The sequence below is a fragment of the Callithrix jacchus genome, chromosome 17, assembly GCF_049354715.1.
Source record: "Callithrix jacchus isolate 240 chromosome 17, calJac240_pri, whole genome shotgun sequence".
NCBI lineage: Eukaryota > Metazoa > Chordata > Mammalia > Primates > Cebidae > Callithrix > Callithrix jacchus.
This window is the reverse complement of record NC_133518.1, coordinates 48,645,799-48,665,112: the sequence shown is the minus strand read 5'-3', so window position 1 is coordinate 48,665,112 and position 19,314 is coordinate 48,645,799. Positions and strand designations below refer to the sequence as shown.

Here is a 19,314-nt window from a genome sequence, read left to right as displayed (position 1 = left end):
TGCTTGCCAGTGACTGTCACTCATTAGGCCTTCAGTATCTGCCAGCCTTTCCCTTGACCCTGCACACTGCTATTTACTAATACCAGGCACTGATGCCAGGCATGGTGACCATGAAGCCCAATTCATTCAATGTAGTTTTGTTTTAATGAACTTTCTTACTTAAAACTACTTTCATCCTTATTCCTCTATATACACCCCATCCTACTCCAATTAAAAATATTCAAGGAGAAACATCAGTAGTTTTGACATTCCCTTGGGTTCCTTTTCATCATCAACATTCATTCTATAGAATGGAATATTTATTTTTATTTTGTAATTGAAATATAACTTATAGACTAAGTACACAGATTTTAAGTGTCAACTCAATCAATTTTAATGGATTGATACACCTCTTTAACTATTACCCAGATCACCCCATAGAATATTCCCAGCACTGCATATGGTTTCTTCATGCCTCCTCCCATCAGGCTCCCCAGAGGTAACCATTGTTCAGACCTCTGTCACCACAGATTAATTTTGCCTGTTTTTAGCCATTATATAAAGGAATTATACAATTTATTATCCTTGTTTCTGGCTTCTTTATCTCATCCTTATGTCTGCCAGATTTATCCACATTATGTCAAACAGCAATAATTTGTTATTTTATAATTCTGTGTAGTTTTCCATTGACTATAGCATAATTTATCTATTTATCCTACTATTGATAGACACGTGGATTGTTTCCAGGACTACTATAAAGAACACTGCCATAGACATTCTCATACCTATCTTTCAGAGGGCTTGAGAGTCATTTTTCTTGTGTATACCTCCTGGAGTATAACTGCTGGGTCAGAGAGTGAATGTGTTTAGCTTGAACCATACTTCCAAACAGTGTGTTAAAGTGGTAGTGCCCATTTACACTCCCAGCTGCAGTGTTTGAGAGCTCCAATTGTTCCACACACTTGTCTGCACTTGAGCTGTCAGTCTTTTTCATTGTATCCACTCAGAAAGTTGTGTGGCAGTATCTAGTTATAGTGTTAACTTGAATTGCCCTTAGATGTAATAACGTTGAGGAATTGCTGTGGTCTGAATGTCTGTGTCCACCCCAAGTTCATATGCTAAAATCCTAACCCCCAACATGATGGTATTAGAAGGTGGAGTTGCTGGGTGTGGTAGCTCATGTCTGTGATCCCGGGACTTTGGGAGGCTGAGGCAGGTGGATCATCTGAGGTCAGGAGTTTGAGACTAGCTTGACCAACATGGAGAAACCCCATTTCCACTAAAAATACCAAATTAGCCCGGAGTGGTGCCACATGCCTGTAATCCCAGCTACTTAAGAGGCTGAGGCAGGAGAATTGCTTGAATCCAGGAAGCAGAGGTTGTGGTGAGCCAAGATCGTCCCATTGCACTTCAGCCTGAGCAACAAAAGCAAAACTATGTCACAAAATAAAAAGAATATGGGGTTTTGGGGAGGTGATTAGGTCATGGGGACAGAGTCTTATGAATATAGGATCAGCGACCTTATAAAAGAGGTCTAAGAAATACCCTTCACCATTTTCACCATGTGAAGACACCATGAAAAGATGACCATGGCTGAGGAAGCTGGCCCTCACCGACTACCAAATCCACCAGCACGTTCATCCTGGACTTCTCAGCCTCCAGAACTGTGACAAATGTTTCTCTTGTTTATAAGTCACCTCATTGTGGTAATTTTGTTGTAACAACCAAAGAGATTTAAGACAGGATTTTTCACATGTTTATGGGCCATTACTAAACTTTTGTGAAGGGCCAATTCAAGTCTTTTAATCATTTTCAAGTACAGTTGTTTGTCCTTTCCATATTACTTTTAAGAGTTCTTTATACATTCTGGGTTTGAGTCCTTCATTAGCTATTTGTATTGCAAATATCTTCTCCAAGTATGCCAAGTATGTGGATTTCTTTTTCACTATCTTAATGGTAGCTTTTGATGAATACACATTGTTAATTTTAATAAAGTTTAATTTCTAGTTTTTTCATTTTGTGGCTGCTGCTTTTCATGTCCTGTTTAAGAAATGTAAGTTAAGAAATGTAATATCATGAAGGTGTTTAGGTGTGTTTACTTCTGGGAGCTTTACAATTTTACCTTTCATGTTTATCTCTATTATCTAACTTGAATTAATTTGTGTATGGTGTGAAGTAGATTTCAAAGTCCATTGTTTTCCATCTGGATGTCCAACTAATACAGCACTACTTGCTGAAAAAGATCATCCTCTTTCCCTATTGAGCTGCAATAACACTCTTGCTATAAATCATGTCTCCATATTCTGTTTCTTTGGTCTGCTTATTTATCCTTGCACTCTTTTAATTATTGAGCATGGATATTAATAGAGCCACTAGGACCCTTAAACATGTTTCAGTGACCTGTCTTTTCTCTGAAATCTGCATGAAACCTATTTTCTGCCTTTCTAGGCATCTCTTGCTTTGGAAATAACCACGCTCACTGCTGCTGCTGCTGCTGCTGCTGCTCTCTCTCTCTTTTCTCTCTACCTAATACAGATGATTCATTTCCCATGTTCCAACAATGAGAAACCTTTCTTAACACAGGATGGAAGTGTGGGTTTAGCAGGGTTGGGCACATCTCAGGGAGATTGACAATTACCCAGAGCTCAGGAAAGAGATTAAGTTTAGAGATATGGTCCATACATGGTAGTAGACATCATGGGCATAGATGAGATCAATAGGGAGAATGGAGAGAAGAGATGAAGAAATGGAGACTTGGGACCACCAATTTTTAAGATCCAAAGAGCGAAATTCTTGCTTACAAGGGAGAATGAAAATATGGCACCATGAAAGGAGGAAGATAAAGAGAGGTTGATATCACAGAAGCCAGGAATAAGAGACTGGTCAATGTCACCCAACACAACTCAGAGGTAAAGTAAGATGAAGAATGAAAGAGTCCATTGGGTTTCACATCTGGAGGTAACTGAAAAAAATGTTTTCACATCAGGACAGGGATAAAAGACAGGAGGCAATTTGTCCATAAGTAAATGGGAAATAAGAAGGTTCAGATTCCTCTTTTTATTTTATTTTTCTTGAGACAGGGCTTCACTCGGTTGCCCAGGCTGGAGTGCAGTGGCATAATCTCAGCTCACTGCAACCTCCACCTCCCAGGTTCAAGTGATCTTCCCACTTCAGCCTCCCCAGTAGCTGGGACATTAGGTGCATGCCAGGATGCCTGGCAAATTTTTTTTTTTGGTGAGATGGAGTTTCACTATGTTGTCCAGGCTGGTCTTGAACTCCTAGGCTCAAGCAATTCACCCGTTTCAGCCTCCCTAAGTGCTTGGGATTATAGGTATGAGCCACTGCACCTGGCCTAGATCCCTCTTTCTAGAAACTTGAATGAGAACAGAAGATAGGCAAAAGGAGAAAGATTGAAAGAGTATTTGTTGTCATGCTGGTTTTGTTTACATTGTTGCTCTTGTTGTTTATCCTACAGCTTAGGTTCCAAACCTTATTTTGGAACAACAAAAATAAATGTTCTTCTTTCCTTTCTTTTTCCTTTCTCTTTCTCCTCTCCCTCTTCAACCTTCTGTATCTTGGCAACTCATTCCCTCTATTATCAACCCCTCTCAGAGGTGGATCAGGTTCATTTCTTGAGAGTGACAATTCAAAAAGAAGTTACTTTATGCCTTTATGACTTCCCTGTTTTGCCCCCTTCCTACCTTGGCCCTGGCCTCAATCCTGTCCCCTCCCCCTTACCCAGCCTGGCTGACCTGAGGTCCTGTCATCTCGGGTGATCACAGTACAGAGGCATGGAGGGACGTTTTTTCAACCTATGTGGAATCTCCTATTCTCGTCATGTTTCTTCTCTGTACTCAGTGTAGAAGACCTCTGGAGTTGGGTGGGCACTAAAGGGCAGTGCAGATGCTGGGAGCTAGTTCTGGTGACTGCACAGGGGAATAAGAACCCAAGCATTGAGCCCAGCCTCACTGGAGAAATGAGGATCAAACTCCAAATCTGGAGGACCAAGAGCCTGAGAAAAATAAGCCTTTGATATTGAGCCCAGAATTCAAAACTAAAAAAAGGATTTAATCTAGGTTAAAATGGTTTGGGAACAGGGGAGGAAGATCCCAAGGGATGGCTGGAATACCAGAGTGGTTCACAGGCTGCTTTCCAGGCCAAGGGGAGATCAAGGTGAAGCAGTCAAGCTGTGCTCAGGGCCAGAGAAGGCAGTCATTGGGGCTTTTATCATAAGGCCCCTCATTGAACAATCGGATACCCTAGAATCCATATTGACATCAGCAACATTGAAAAATTTTATTGATATTTTACTGAATACTGAAATATTTCACTTTAATTATATTAATTTCTCCAAATCACTACATTTTTAATGTGTTTTTATTATGCCTTGGGGTCATTTCCCCTATAAGAACTATTCGAATTTTATAATTAAAAAGGGAATTAACATTCTGAATTTAAAATATGGATTTATCAAAGTTAACTTTTCTGGATCAAAATTATACTATAAAAAGGCAGGCATTTAGAGACTTAGAGTGTGGACTATGTATGCTACATAGGAATTTTTTTCCTTTCACCTAACTTACATATAACTAGCTTTAACTGACCAATGCTGAGAAATGTCTCGGCCTGTGGATTCCTGGTCAGTATTCCAACGTGGCTTGTGGCAAACATGAGCAGGTTGCCTCAGATCTGGCTGCAGAGCACACACAGGTGAAGTGGCTGCCTTTCCTGGCAGTCAAGAGGCGAAAGCTGTCACTAGATTCTGCTACCTCAGCCCCACGCTGACAAACAACACGCTAATAGGCAAAGAACTAGACGATTCTATCTAGGAACCCAGCACGTCTCCTGGCAGAGTAGCAGGAAGGTTCAGCTTCCAAATAACAAAGTTTTGTCAGAGCCAGAAGCCCAACATCCCCCTGCCTAGATGGACGCTCACGGTTTTCTAGCTCCTCTCATCAAGTCAGACTTTCCCTCTAGGAGCAGCCTGTAAGCCACGTGTGAGCTGGGCTGGACTTGGCAGTTCTGGAAGGAACCCCTGTTGCGATCTGGTTCTGCTGCCAAAGACTCGGTCTTGTATGGAGTTTCCACTAAGTGCTGGTGTTGTGCTAGCCATGGTGGAAGACACTGGATTCTCACGTTAGAGTCAAAGAAACTGAACTGGGACTCCAAAAGATGAAGTGACTTTCCCCAAACAAATCACACCACTGGGGAAGCAGAATCAGATTCGAACCCAGATTTGTCCAGCTTCAAATTCCACACACTTTCCACTCTACCAAGCAGCTTCCTTTCCAGAAGCTATAGGTCTTCTCTGTGAGTGGAGACTCTGCATGCTGTCACTTCCCCGTCAGGAGCAGAGGTCCTCTGCAGACCCTTTTCCTGGTATCTCGGTTCCACATTTGTAACACATGAGCTAAGGCTCTTGCATCCAGCACAATGGGGGGAAAAGTATCCGGAACAATTGCCTCCTCCTGAGAGTCAGAGCTCAGTCTCTAACACCGCTGAGCCCCCAGGCTCTGCACACTGCCCAGTGAGTCTGAAAGAACATCACTGAAAACTCTGCCTTGCCACTCATACAAATCGTTTTCACATGAACTTGTGGTCATTTGCTTTCCTCACTCAACTTGAATGTGTTCAAAGAGTCACAAACATCTCGACGCTTATGAAAATGAGATTATCCAGATGCCTTTGCAGACCTTACAAATGGCCAGTGCTGTACAGCATAAACGCAGAGAAAATCTCCTCTCTCACTTGGGACTGAATGGTTGCAAATAGAGCCAGGAAAAAATGGCCAAATGTACACTAATTCCTGCTAAAGATGGCTTTATCTCTGTGCTTAAAATTTTTATTTTAAAAAATCTTCAATATCAAACATTGAATTTTTTCAATGATGATCAAAGACTGATATTTTGTGCTTAATATATGGTAATTAATTTGGAGGAAAAAAACCAAGGGGGTATAGTGGACTATAGAAAAGATGAGGGGTGAGGATGATTAGTTTTGTGTTCTTTCGGGGTCAGTGAAGAGAAACAGCTTGTTCTTGTACACTTAAGGCAGGAGTTGGGAGAGATGAGGTGAGAAGGAGAATAGGAAGGCAGATGGACACAAAGAGCTTCATGAAAGAGATGAAACTCCAGCTTATCTCCAAGATTACGGACAGATGCTTTGATGGAGATAGAAGAAGGCAGCAGTTGGAAATGCCTTGACCAAGAATACAGGGTCAGGAATGGGGAGGCACATGGGGAACTGACTCATAGATCATCTTAACAGGAGTTGGAGGCTGAAAAACAGTCATGGTGGGAAAGGAGGCAGGGACCCTGGCGGTCCTTGAATACCAGGCTGAGAAAGCCTGGACTTTCATCTTTGAAGCAAAAGGAATCATCAGAATTATTATTATCATTATTATTTGAGATGGAGTCTTGCTCTGTCACCCAAGCTGGAGTGCAGGAGTGCAATCTCAGCTCACTGCAACCTCCACTTCCCAGGTTCAAGCAATTCTCCTGCCTCAGCCTCCCAAGCAGCTGGGATTTCAGGCACGTGCCACCACATCCGGCTAATTTTTGTATTTTTAGTAGAGACAGGGTGTCACCATGTTGGCCAGGCTGGTCTCAAACTCCTGACGTTTTGATCCACCCTCCTTGGCCTCCCAAAGTGCTGAGATTACAGGCATTAGCCACTGCAACCAGCTGCATCAGAATTCTTTAAGCAAAGGTGTGACACAATGAAAGTAGAAAAAAATAGAAGATTATCTGTGTGGTAAAAAAAGAAGGACAAGCTGGAACACAAATTATTAGTATATTCACCTATTGTACTTTGTCTTCTTTCATAAAAGAGTTGAGGCTTCCGATCTGCTGCTCTGGTCCAAGGGTTAGCAGATGAACGGAAGCCCTCCATCCCTTCTGTGCCCAGATGTTTTCTGCCTGTGGTTGGAGGAATGACAGAGCCAATGAAAGCCTGGAGCCAGCCAGGGCATCGCACACTTTCTGCCCATGGTTGATTCATCTCCACTCTCCCCTGGCCAACCTACAAGACCTGCTGAAGCTGCTTCCCATCCAGCCCACACTCTGCCTTCCCATCTCTGCTTCTGGCTGCCTGCCGCTGCCTCTGATTCCTGAATACAGTCACATCGCTTCAGGTCTTGCTGCTGTGTCCTTGAGTCTCCCGCAGGTCTGGTTTTGGCGTGCCTGCTCACAATCTGCCGCAGTATAAACCAGCATCCCAGCAGCAGCCGTTTCCACCACAGGCCCCATAGCCCAGTAGGAGGCAGGGCCTCTCCAGGGCCAGCTGTGGGGATTTGGAGCTGCTTGGGAAGGATCTGCAGAAGTCCTTCCTGCTTGGGAAGTACTGTGTGAGGGACAGCATGTGTCCCAGATGGGAAAGTCAGGGAAGTTGTTGGTCTTGAGAATCCTCCTGGCTCTTCAGGGACAGCCTCTCCCCCTTCAGATGATGTCACCTGGACTAGGTACAAATCTTAGGCCACATGCTCACGTGGGCAAGACATTTGGTCTCATCATCTCCTTTATTTTCATAAAACAGAACGTCATTACTAATTTAAGCCCCTAGATCCCTGGGGGATAGAAACAATCCTAGTTAATGTGGGTCTCTTACAACCTTACCCCACCAAGGTTGTGAAGTTTTCTTACACAGTGCTAGGGTAACAGAAAGAGTGGGAGAAATATTCCTGTATTCCTGCTGGCACCTCATGCCCATCTGGTCTTTGGTCATTTGTCCATTCAGGTTGCTTCAGGTCAGCCCTGATTTCTGACCATAAGGCCTCTTTGGGTCCATCTATCTCTCAACTACTGTCACACCTATCTCTATACTAGACTTCATGTAAGGCCGAGACGCTCATAAAACTAGACCCCCCAAGTTCCATCATATACCTGGAGCCATTTCCTCTCTGGGATTCTGTTACCTCAGCAGGGTTCTTCCCGGGCATGGGTACAAGATTCCTCTCCCTTAGACTCCCAAACGTATTTTTCCCTCTTTGGCCCACAGCTTTCTCAGGAGGTGTGCCCATTGATCCCTTGGCAAGCAGACACTGAAATACAGTTAAGAGTTTAAGAGGTTTAGTGATGGGGAGGGAGGACATGTGTAAAGATAAAGATAAGATAAAAGGGAGAGGAAGGAGGATTGGGCAGGGAAGCTTCAGTCTGCCAGGAAGAGCTAACAAAGTCTCCACCAACACAGTAAGGAGGACCAGAGGAAAGACCACTCACTGCATTGGGCACAATAGCCAGGTCCTAGTGTCCCACTCTATCATCCCTGGCTGGAACTTCCTAGGGAAAGTGTAGGCTTGGCCCAAATGCTGCAGCGAATCCGGAGGCACTGCATCTACAGGCTGTGAACCAGCTGCCCTCCTCCCAGCCGAATGACAGGTTCTTTCCAGAAAGGAGAAGCCAGCCGCGCATCTTCACAGCTTCGTAGGAGCCTCTCACACCTGCACACTCCACTTTCTCTCCAGCCCCCAACCCAGCCCAGGATGAGGAATCTTAGTGAGCCTTTGGTGGTGGAGGGCGCTTGCTATAAATCACTTCGTAGCTCCTAGAGCTGTTTCTGGGCAACCCAAGGACTATGCCTTTGAAATCCAGAAGCCAAAAGTGGATCTTGTTTTCTCTACATTATGAAACCTCTCCCATTAAGAAATGAACTCGGAATAGCCTAGGTTTACTGAAGAGAGGCCATGGGAAAGGGGACACAGTAAGACTAGAGACAGACATTAATTTTTGAACTATTATGCCACCACATGTTTTCACTTAGTGAATCGTTGTGTCTTTACAACAGAAATTCACTTCTCATTCTTCACTTTTCATTCTTCCAAATGCCTTCCTCCCTTTCAGCAAGATAAGAGCTCTTCCTCCATTTCAGCACCTGGTTAGGCAAACCGTGTTCTGGCCATGGAGGTAACACAGCCTCTAGGATCTCCAAGCACTATCAGGCAAGCTGAAATACACATTGGGCTCTCTCCGACCACCATGCTGGGGCCTTTTCCAGGAAACTTTCTATTCCCCCAGCACTAGCTCCTTTCTCAAGTGACTGATAAAGAATAAATCAAAAAGGTTTACATTGCACCTACACATGGAAGTCACTGTTCTCAGCTCTATAATAACTTAAGCTCCACAGAAACCTTATGAGACAGGTGCCACTATTATTCCCATTTAACAGATGAAGCGAATGAAGCACAATGAGGTCAAGTAACTTCCTTGAAGCCACACAGTCACAAACAGGCAGGACCAGGATTCAAACCCAGCCAGTCTTCCTGGCCCCAGAGCCAGAATGCCAAATTTCTACAGTCAGTGCATTGCTACCAGGAGCTTAACTTAAAAGGGAGCAGTAACTTGGGGTGAAAGGAGCTGATCCAGACACACAGTTGCCAGAGCGGCACAGAGCCACAGCTCTCTGGAACCTGGGAAAAACAATTCCCTCAACTTACAAGGGGAGAAATGGGGGCCTAGAGAGACCAAGTAATGAAGCTGGTGGTGAGTGCAGGCTGGAAGCAAACCCATCTTTTCTGACTTTCATGCTAACAACCCGTCATCATCACCAGGGGAAGAAATTGCTCATGGCTTGTGCCTCAGAGTGGAGGGCTAGCCTCATCCTTGGTGGCATTTATCAAAGTCATATTTGTGATGCTTGAAGTAGCAAAGAGGCATTTAACTGATCACACAGAACAGTAAAGAAGCAGCATCACTATGAATGAGGCAGTCTCACATCTTTCCAGGAAAAACCTAAGCCCCTACTCACTGTTTATGATGAGAAGCCATCTATAGAATCTATTTTATGTGTAGCACATCCTACAGTTGAGGATGTTACCTTTTGAGAAAGTGATTTATTCCTTCCACAAGTGTTTGAGTACCTACTATATGCAAGGTACTAGAAAAACTTCCAGGAATGAAAACCACAGGGTGTCATTCAAGGGTCTTGCAGTCATAAACAGGAAGTTATCACAATAAAGTAGAAACAGATGTTATCTCTGCTCTCACCTAATGATCATAGCAACTAACATTTGCAAGTTTACAGAGCACTCAAACATTTATATCTGGAACACCATTCCATTCCTCACCTCCCTCTCCAGCGGAAAACTCCTGTTCACCCTGCAAAACACGCTCAAATGTCAACTCCTTTGTGTTGCCTGCTTTGACTGCCTACTTTGTCCCCACAAGGGATTCCTTTTTTCCTTCCTTTCTCCTATCTTTACTCCCATCCTCCTTTCCCTCATTCTTCTTTCCTTTCCTACTTTCCTAATGACTGAATTTTTTAGCAGTTTCCATGAGCTACGCATTAGTGTTAACGCTTGACCAGTATTACTGTATTCAGTCCTCACCACAGCCATATGGGAAGAACAAAGACACTCCACCATATTGCGGTACATGTGTCCAAGAAATATAAATTTACACAATATTTTCCAACTAGACTGCCACCAAAATCTCCATGTGAGGATGGAAAGCTGTCTGCTGGACGCATGTGCTCTCACAAGACTGAGAGGACCCTAATAGTCACACACGGGCTGATTCGACCTGCCATGGACCCACCCAGCCCTAAACCCCATGCCAGGCAGTGGCCCTTGCCTGGACTCCCCACTCCTCCCCACCTGCATTCCTGCCCACTCTTGGGAACCCCTCTGCCAAATGAACCACTTAGCAGTCCTCCTCTTGCAGCCCTCTAGGCCCCTCAGATGACCCAGCTAAGACTGGCCCCGAATGGAGACTCACCCTCTGCTATCTTTCCTGCAGGTCCAAGCTGTCTGCAGCTTTGTTCATCCATAGAGTGATTCCCCACCACTCTCTTCCACTACTCAGCACAGCTGAGCTCAGCCCAGTTGCAGAGAATAGAGGCACGGGCCCAAGTAGAAAAGGCCCAGGGTGAGGGCTCACATAGACTTCAGAGGCTGCCCAGCCAAGCACACCTGGATTTGAAACCAAACACCTGTACTCAAACCCCAGTTCCAACACCTACATGTGCCCTGGGCAAGTGATTGAACATCTTTAAGCCTCATCCTCCTCTCCAGAACATGGGTTTGCAATAATAGCTCTCACCTCACAAGGCTCTTGAGGAAAAATGAGATACTATAACTGCTTTGTAAACCAGGAAGTGTCATTGTATACATATTTAAGATACTCACATAGCTATTATTGTGACATGTAATAGTATATATTGAGGTGTTAGAGCTTAAAGGTTAAACTGTAAATTCTAGAGCCAAGATGGCCAGGGTTCAAATCCTAGGTTAGCCACTTACTAGCTATGTGACCTTGGGCAAGTTAATTAAACTTTCTGAGCTTCAGTTTAGTTTCCTCTTCTGTAGTGTTTCAAGAATACTAAATAGGTTTACCCATTTAAAGCAATTAAACAGTGCCAAGCACAGAGTCAGCATTCATACATGCCAGCTATGACTAATGTAGGATTCAAAAAGATTAGTGTGTTATTATGATTATAGTAACTAATATTTGAGAATTTACAGAGCATTTACAAATTTGTTTCTGAAAGCACAAAGCAAGCAATCACTTCTCACCCAGGGAAATTAACCGAGGAGGTGACACTTAGGCTGGGCAAAAAGAAGAATAAGATTTGGACTGGTGGGATGGAAGGTAGAGCCAAGGGTGAGCGGGCAGTGAAGGCAAGGATGAGTCCTGCCCACAGGATGTATCGCAGGAACCTCCAGCTGCTGGAGGTTTCAGGAAAGGTTCTTCATCTTTATCGTGGAATAGAATCACCTGGGAACTTTAAAAACAATGTGGGCTCCCAGGCTCCATTCTGAGAGATTCTAAATCAATGGGTCTTAGATGGAACGTGGGCATTAATCATTTTTAAGTTTCTCAGTGTGGCCAGGTTTGAAGACCTGCATGCTACAGCAGCAGGTCTCAAATTCTGTCTGCATTGGAATTGTCTGGAAAGCTTATTCAAACACAGATCTTTGGTCCACATCCTCAGAGTTTCTGACTCAGTAGTTCTGGGGTGCAGACCAAGAGTGTAGCTGTTCAACAACTTTCCAGGTATTTTAGTCCGTTTTCAGACTCCTATAAAGAACTACGTGAGACTACGTGATTTATGAAGAAAAGAGTTTTAATTTACTCACAGTTTCACAGGCTTAACAGGAAGCATGGCTGGGAGGCCTCAGGAAACTTACAATCAAGGCAGAAGGCAAAGGGGAAGCAGGCACCTTCGTCACAATGAGAGTAGGGGAGAGAGAGCAAAAGGAGAAGCATTACCCTTTTAAATAATCAGGTCTCATGAGAATTCCAACACAAGACAGTACTAGTGGGGTGGCGCTAAACCGTTAGAAACGATCCCTATGATCCAGTCACCTCCCACCAGGCCCCTCCTTCAACACATGGGGATTATATTTCAACATGAGATTTGGTAAGGGACACAGAGCAGAACTCTATCACCAGGTGATGCTGGTGATGCTGGTTGGGTTCCACACTTTGAGAACCCCTGAACTAGGGCACAGGCTGCATGAAGAACAGACTGAGATGAGGCTTATTCTGTTGGCTCCTGGGTGTCTGTCATGCCAGCCTATGAAGTTTTAGGCTTTACTCTGTCGGTACTGGGATGTTGAGGGGATGCTCGGAGCTGTGTATTAAGAAAATAAACCTTGCAGCTAGATGATTGAGCGATAGGGAAGGAGGAGAACAAAGCCCAAGAATCCCGTTGGAAGGCTTTTTTTGTTGTTTTTTTTTTTGAGACGGAGTTTCGCTCTTGTTACCCAGGCTGGAGTGCAATGGCACAATCTCGGCTCACCACAACCTCCGTCTTCTGGGTTCAAGCAATTCTCCTGCATCAGTCTCCCGAGTAGCTGGGATTACAGGCGTGCACCACCATGCCCAGCTAATTTTTGCATTTTTAGTAGAGACGGGGTTTCACCATGTTGACCAGGATGGTCTCGATCTCTTGACCTCGTGATCCACCCGCCTCGGCCTCCCAAAGTGCTGGGATTATAGGCATCAGCCACCGCGCCCGGCCCAGTTGGAAGGTTTTTAAGAGCCAACAGCCTAGACTCAGGAAAGTGCAGCCTGAAGAAGAGCAGCCGCACTGAGAGTGAAGAAGCAGAAGTGAGGAAGAGGAAGTAAATGCTGGCAGAATTTCCGAGGTCAAATTCAGAAGACATAGTGGCAGTGAGCAGAGAAGGAACAGGAGAGGGAAGAACTCTATGGTGCCCAGGTCTCAGGTCTGAAAAACAAGCATGGGGTCAGGAGCAGGCCCATGGTGAGCAGTGACAGTGTGGTTTCTGATACCTGCATTGGAGGACAGAGATGGACCATAGGCTGTTCAGCCCCAGCGTTTAGTCTGGAATTCAAGACACTGTAACAAGGAGGGAATCATAAAAGCAATGGTGGGAATTAAGACATTAGGTCCAAGGACAGATCCTAGGGCCATCCAGCCCAGCCACCAGGAAGAAAAGGGACAAATACAAGCCAAGAGCCAAAGGAAAAGATTAAAGGGAACAAAGTATAAAATGCTACAAGGCATGACAATGGTAACTGGAAAAAATTAAAAATGAAAAAAAAAATGTAGTGAAAGTAAACTGTCAGGGAGAAAGAGCCAGTTCCAGTGTCAGAGCCCACCCGTGCTAACTGAGGGGACAGCCTGTGACCCTGCACTGACAGCCTGATGTGGAGCCCTTAGTTTCTCACTTGGCCTGTGAGCCAACAGTAGGGCCCATGCAAGCCCTGCCCTCGCTCTCCAGCAGCCTGTCTGCCATCCCGTAAGACTCAGAGTGTGTTGAGAGCAAAGCCCCGGGCCTGGCATTAATGGTTTTTGTCATCACCAAGCTCAGTCACCAGCTGCTGCTCATCTCACCAAACGCCTGTGCACTAAGGAACACATTTTCCATAAAATCCCAGATAGGGTAGAGAATAGCCAAAAACAGACTGCATGTGGTTTAAAGCTTGCTTGTGGTCACAGGTCTCACACAAGCCTCTGAGAGGAGACAAGGAAACACACAAAATAATACTGGAGGGACTGCATTCTCCCTGCCGTCTGCAGCTTGCTCAGGCCCAAATCACTTAGGCAGGAGCTGCAGGAAAATGAGCAGCGGGTGTTGGAGCATGAAAATTGGGCTTTGATGAGGGCCAGGGCACCATACAAATAACATCAGAAGTCTCACAAGCAACCACAGGCCATAAGATTAGTTGAAACTACAAAGCCAGCCAAGAAAGACCCATGGACATGTGTCCTTATAGTAGAACGATTTATAGTCTTTTGGATATATACCCAGTAATGGGATTGCTGGGTCAAATGGAATTTCTATTTCTAAGTCCTTGAGGAATCGCCACACTGTCTTCCATAATCCAATAAAAAATTTAAAAAAAAAAACCTAAATCAGGAAGAATGAAAAAAAAAAAAAAAAAAAAGACCCATGGAATTCTCCATCCCTTCCACTCTGAAACACAAATGGAGGCTTCGCCTACTCTCTGAATAAGGTCAGACCACTTCTTCCACTTGATGGGTGGGATATTGTTTCATCAGAAGCTTTGTTCTCCTCATGGGGCTCTATTTGCCACCCCTGACTTCATAATGAGGGAAGTGACTCCAGAGAGGTAAGGGGCTGAGGAGTTTTAGGCAGCACTTACATGTCCTGCGAGGTGTTATGATGCAAACTCCCACCTCAAATAGCCCCTGAGAGGTTGAGAAGATAAAGCACCACACGGAAAAACTAAGTGACGGGCCCAGGAGCTGCAGCAGGTACTTTGGTAGTAGGTTCCTGCTTATACAGCCCACCCAGCTGCAGTGATTTCAAGGGAAGACTCTGAGCTGGAAGAGGAAAGGGGAGGCCAGGTCAGAGAAGACAGCATCTCTGTTTTGTGCATCTCTAGCATCCGTTCCCCTTTTTTCTGGTAACAGCACCCTAACCTCCACCCATGTAGTTTGGAGTGAAGCTCCCTTAACTGCAGCTGGCAGTTGACTCAGGAATATCCAGACTATTTCACACCCCTTGCTACAGTGATTGGTGCTGAGTTGGACATAGAACCCATCCCCAACCAGTAGGCATCAGATACTGACTCTTGTAGGAATTAGGGGGGAAATCTCTTTTTCTGCTGGGATTAAGAGCAGAGAGTGAGCCCAGAGCTGCTAGCAAGCTCATCTGAGAGGAAAAACAGAGTGAAAAAAGGTAGAAACATGCATTCCTAATTGGGAGGAAAACCAGCAAATCTACCCACGTTTAAAATAAACTCCACCTGTAAACTTTTTAGTTACATGAGCCAGGAAATTCCCTTTGGTTAACGAAGGTTGATAGCATTTCTGGCACTTGCACACAAAAAAATTCTGATCTTTACACCAAGAAGAAGTATAATCTCAGGCTTAAAAGCTCAAGCATTCCTCAACTCAAACTAAAGCACCCCTGAGTCATTGTGAGAGTAAAATGCAATGGCCTTTGTATATGCCCAGTGCAATCTCTGCCACACTCAAGAAATTCTGGACACCAGCCCTGTCCTCTGAATACTCACAGTCCCACAGGGTAGGCACACAAATTGCTACAAAAAAACTGGGGCATCATATGATAGGAGCACTAATAGACATGTGAACAGGGTACCGGGAGCATGGAGGAAAGGAGGGAGCACCTCGTGGCTGAGTGCAGAGAACGCCTGCTTAATTAAATTGAATTGAATGGCACTTTGCCTGTCTATACCCATGAAATCATGACGTGTTTAAAGCCCCCGTCAGCTGGCAAGGTAGGAGAGGAGGGAGTGGAGAGCGCCATTTATTGAATATCCACTATGCAGCATGTACTGTATGCTAGATTTTTGTGTCCAATCCTCACGGCAACCTAATAAAGTAACTATGAGCATTATTAATGTATACACGAGGAAGTCGGGACTCAGCAGGGTTCAGATTCCCCAAACAGAAAAATCCAGGGGAAAGTCTACCTTCAGGGATGGCTTTATCCAGGGACTCACCCAATGTTGTGAGACCCTGGTTTCTTTCTGTCACTCACTTCTGCCTTCCACAGTGGCTTCAGGACCCTCATCGTGGGGGTTCATAAAATGCACCCTAGAGCTTCAGGCTTCCCTCATCCTTTCTGCCTGAAATAACTCGCAAGAGCATACCCCTACCCCATGGTCCCAAAAGGTACACTCCTGTGCCTTATTGTCTCTTATTGAATCACATGCTCATCCCTAAACCAAACGCTGTGGCCAGAGAATATGATGCTTTCAGTGCCCAGGATAAGTCAAAACTTGATTTTTGGAGCTGAGACTTCCTTAAGTGCATATGGATAGAGTGGAGTTGATAGTAGCTCCTCAGAAGGACATTGGGTAAATGGATACTGGATGATACCTACAGTGAGGTTCAAGACAAGTCTTTCCTTCCTTTCTTCTTCAACATACTTTATGAATATGATTCATGCAAATAGGTAGCCCTGGAAATGGTTGGAAACTCACAATTTTAAGTATTAAAGTAGCAGGTAACACTGGCTTTGGGTTCTCTAACAGTCCTAAAAAAGAATATGAATGTAGTATATAAAACACAGGGTTATAACAACATCTCTATTTAATGCCAGTCTCCTAACCTTTTATTTAGCATACCTGTCCATCAACCTTAAAATTTACACATACAGCAGAGCCTAGGGCAGCGGTCCTCAACCTAGCTGTACATCAGAACCACTGGTGGGGCTTATATAAACACGCAAACACCAGACCCAGCTTCTGAAGGTCCAGAATCAATACATCTATTCTAAGAACTCCCAGTCTACAGTTTGCTAACCCTGGCAGGAGGATCAAGGTTCACATGTTATTTGCTAAATCTGCAAATGACTGATTCATTCCCATTTATTCTAGACAAAGGCTGAGAAGCAAAGGATATTGAAAAGATATTGACAAATGAAGCCAACACATTTGGTCAGAGTAGTCACTATTTGGTAGAGTTTGGGGCTACCTGTCTCAAGCTTCGCTCCTTTTCCCATCCTGAAATTCTCTCTGTGTGTGTTCTTCTACATACATGATCTTTGATATTAGCATCTATACATAAAGCTTCTGCTCACCAACCCCTAACCATTTAGTATGAAAACAAATAAAACTAGATCCTCCTGGCATGCCCGACCCTGCCTTGTTTACCTGGGGAAACCAGTCCAAAAACAAAATTGCTGTTGAAGGAATGGTCACCAATAGTAACGAGATCACCAAATGTGTGGCCATTGTGTATATTTTAGAAATTACTTTTTCCTGAGTGATTTTATTTAATTTATAGCAACCTCATGGAGTGAAGATAATGGGGAAATTATCCCCTCATTATGTTTCTTCAGACTTTAAGATCAGAAAATAATTTCTTTCTCCTCCTGATCCATCATGTACCTCTTCATTACACAGTGACTAACAGATCTCCTGGGTATTTCCGTTTATGCCTTGGCTTAATTTCCAAATATCCAAGACTAATTGAACCCTTAGTTTCTGTAGCCAAATTGGCTAGGATTTGGGTATTATTCCTCCCCATCCTCAGTGTAATGCCTGATCTTTTGTCTCAATAGTCTTATTTTGTATGTACTCTTTGTTACAACCTATAAAAGTCTTCTTTGGAAATAAATAATGTAAACATTATCGATAGAGGTATGTGTTGCTTATTTTTCATTTATTAAGCATTTAGAGAAAACTTCTGCTTTAACTTGGTTCCAGACCTTCCCCGGTGCCTTGGCTAACTGTTCATACCATGTGAGCGCTCAGCCCTGTATGGAGCCCAACAAAGCTTTCATTGACTTCCTTTCCCCTTTTTTCTGCAACTCCGATTTTCCTTTCTCCCTTTTCCAACTTGGGAGGTAAACTTTGCTCCAGAGGAAAACCCTGACCAAACACCTAATTTCCCTCTGCATCCTGAAGAGCCTCAGATCAAACAGAACAATTAACTCAGCAAACAATACCATTAGTCAAGCTCCCTCTGTACCCACCAGCTCGAAACTGAACAAATGCCGAACAAACACCTCTTGGAGCATATGGCGGTGGGGAATTGCAGGCAGAGATTTTATGGGCCTCTCAGCGGGCCTGCTCCAGCATTTTGGGAACCAGACTATTTAGCATATGTCACTGTTCCCAGCTGCCTTGGGGCCTTGGCTGGGGACTACAGCCTTGTGTATACAAGTAACAGTATTCAAAGTCAGGTATGGCTGGGACCAGCTTCCACAGCACTGCAAACCCAGAAGGTGCCCTGGTCAGGACTCCGGCTCCTCGGGCCTGACCAACAGAACCCAAAAGAGGAACACACGCACAAGGGTAAGCTTTCCCTAGTTATCTGAGAGCCTGACACATCACTCACTTTTCAGTCTGGGAAACTTCTTGGTTACTTAGGCAGAAATGGAAATTCATTGAAAATCTCAATGTACCATAAGAAAAGTAGTCTTTACAGAAATCAGAGACTAAAATGACCTACTAAGGTATCTCGTCCACCCCCTATCAGCACAAGATTGGTCCCTGAAGAGTTTCAATAGTTCATTTTTAAATAACTCTAACAATGCATTTTCCAACACAGAACTCCCCAGGAGAGACTGTTCTAATAGATTTCATTCTTAGGAAGTATGCCCAAGATTCATCCTCCTTTCTCCATTTCATAAGCTGCTCCTTGGACCATCCGAAACGATTCCAATAGCTCTTGCTGCATTCTCTCTGTGAGGCACTTGGCTGTAGCAGCCTTTTCATCATGTAGTTTGTAATTCTTTCTTATTTTGGAGAGGCTGACTGATAGATTTGAAATTTGCTAGGTACCTGTATGGTTAAAATATACACAGTCTCATAAAGCTGTGCCCTGTAGTAAAACAATCAGAAATCAAAAGGTTAAACTGAAGGAGGCAGGAGGTAAATTAAAGCAGACAGAGGTTCAAAGCATGGGATCTGACCAGCCTGTGTTCATATCCTGGTTCTGCTACCTGCTTAAGGGTGTGTCCTTGATAGAGCTCTCTGGGCTTCTGCTTCCTTGTGTATAAAATGGGAAAAATATTGCCTATCTCAGAACATTGTTGAGAAGATTAGGTGAAAGATCAAGTATCTGGCATAGAGTGACAATCATTAAGTAGCATCATCTTTTTTTAATTATAAAAGTAGCTTGGATGCTGAAAGGAAATACTGAGAGCAGAAAATTAGGGTAACTCATTCATACCTAGAGTAGAAAGCCACAAACAAAATGAATGACCTCACTCATTCCTTTTTCCTGAACCAGCTGCATACATTTGCAGCACGAGGCTGGACCTCTCAGGAGGAATTAATTAGGGAGATAAGACGTTCTCATATTAAGAGTTAAAAAACCATGGCCAGGTGTGGCGGCTCACACTTGTAAATCCCAACACTTAGGGAGGCTGAGGTGAGAGGATCACTTGAGGCCAGGAGTTCAAGACTAGCCTAGGCTAAATAGCAAGACCCT

The 19,314-nt window shown here is 44.2% G+C and overlaps 1 long non-coding RNA gene across 2 annotated transcripts; it reads right to left on the bottom strand.

Annotated features, from left to right (window-relative positions):
* Window positions 1–411: 411 nt before the first annotated feature.
* LOC118148863 (uncharacterized) lies at window positions 412–14,262 on the bottom strand. Of its 2 annotated transcripts, XR_004735900.3 has the most exons (6): window positions 13,209–14,262; window positions 12,050–12,133; window positions 10,689–10,882; window positions 7,860–8,017; window positions 6,780–6,896; window positions 412–1,394 (listed from the first exon to the last, which is right to left on the bottom strand). It is a non-coding gene; the product is annotated as an uncharacterized LOC118148863 (long non-coding RNA). The 2 variants fall into 2 exon arrangements; XR_013528904.1 differs by lacking the exon at window positions 13,209–14,262 and having other exon boundaries at window positions 12,050–12,223.
* Window positions 14,263–19,314: the final 5,052 nt, after the last annotated feature.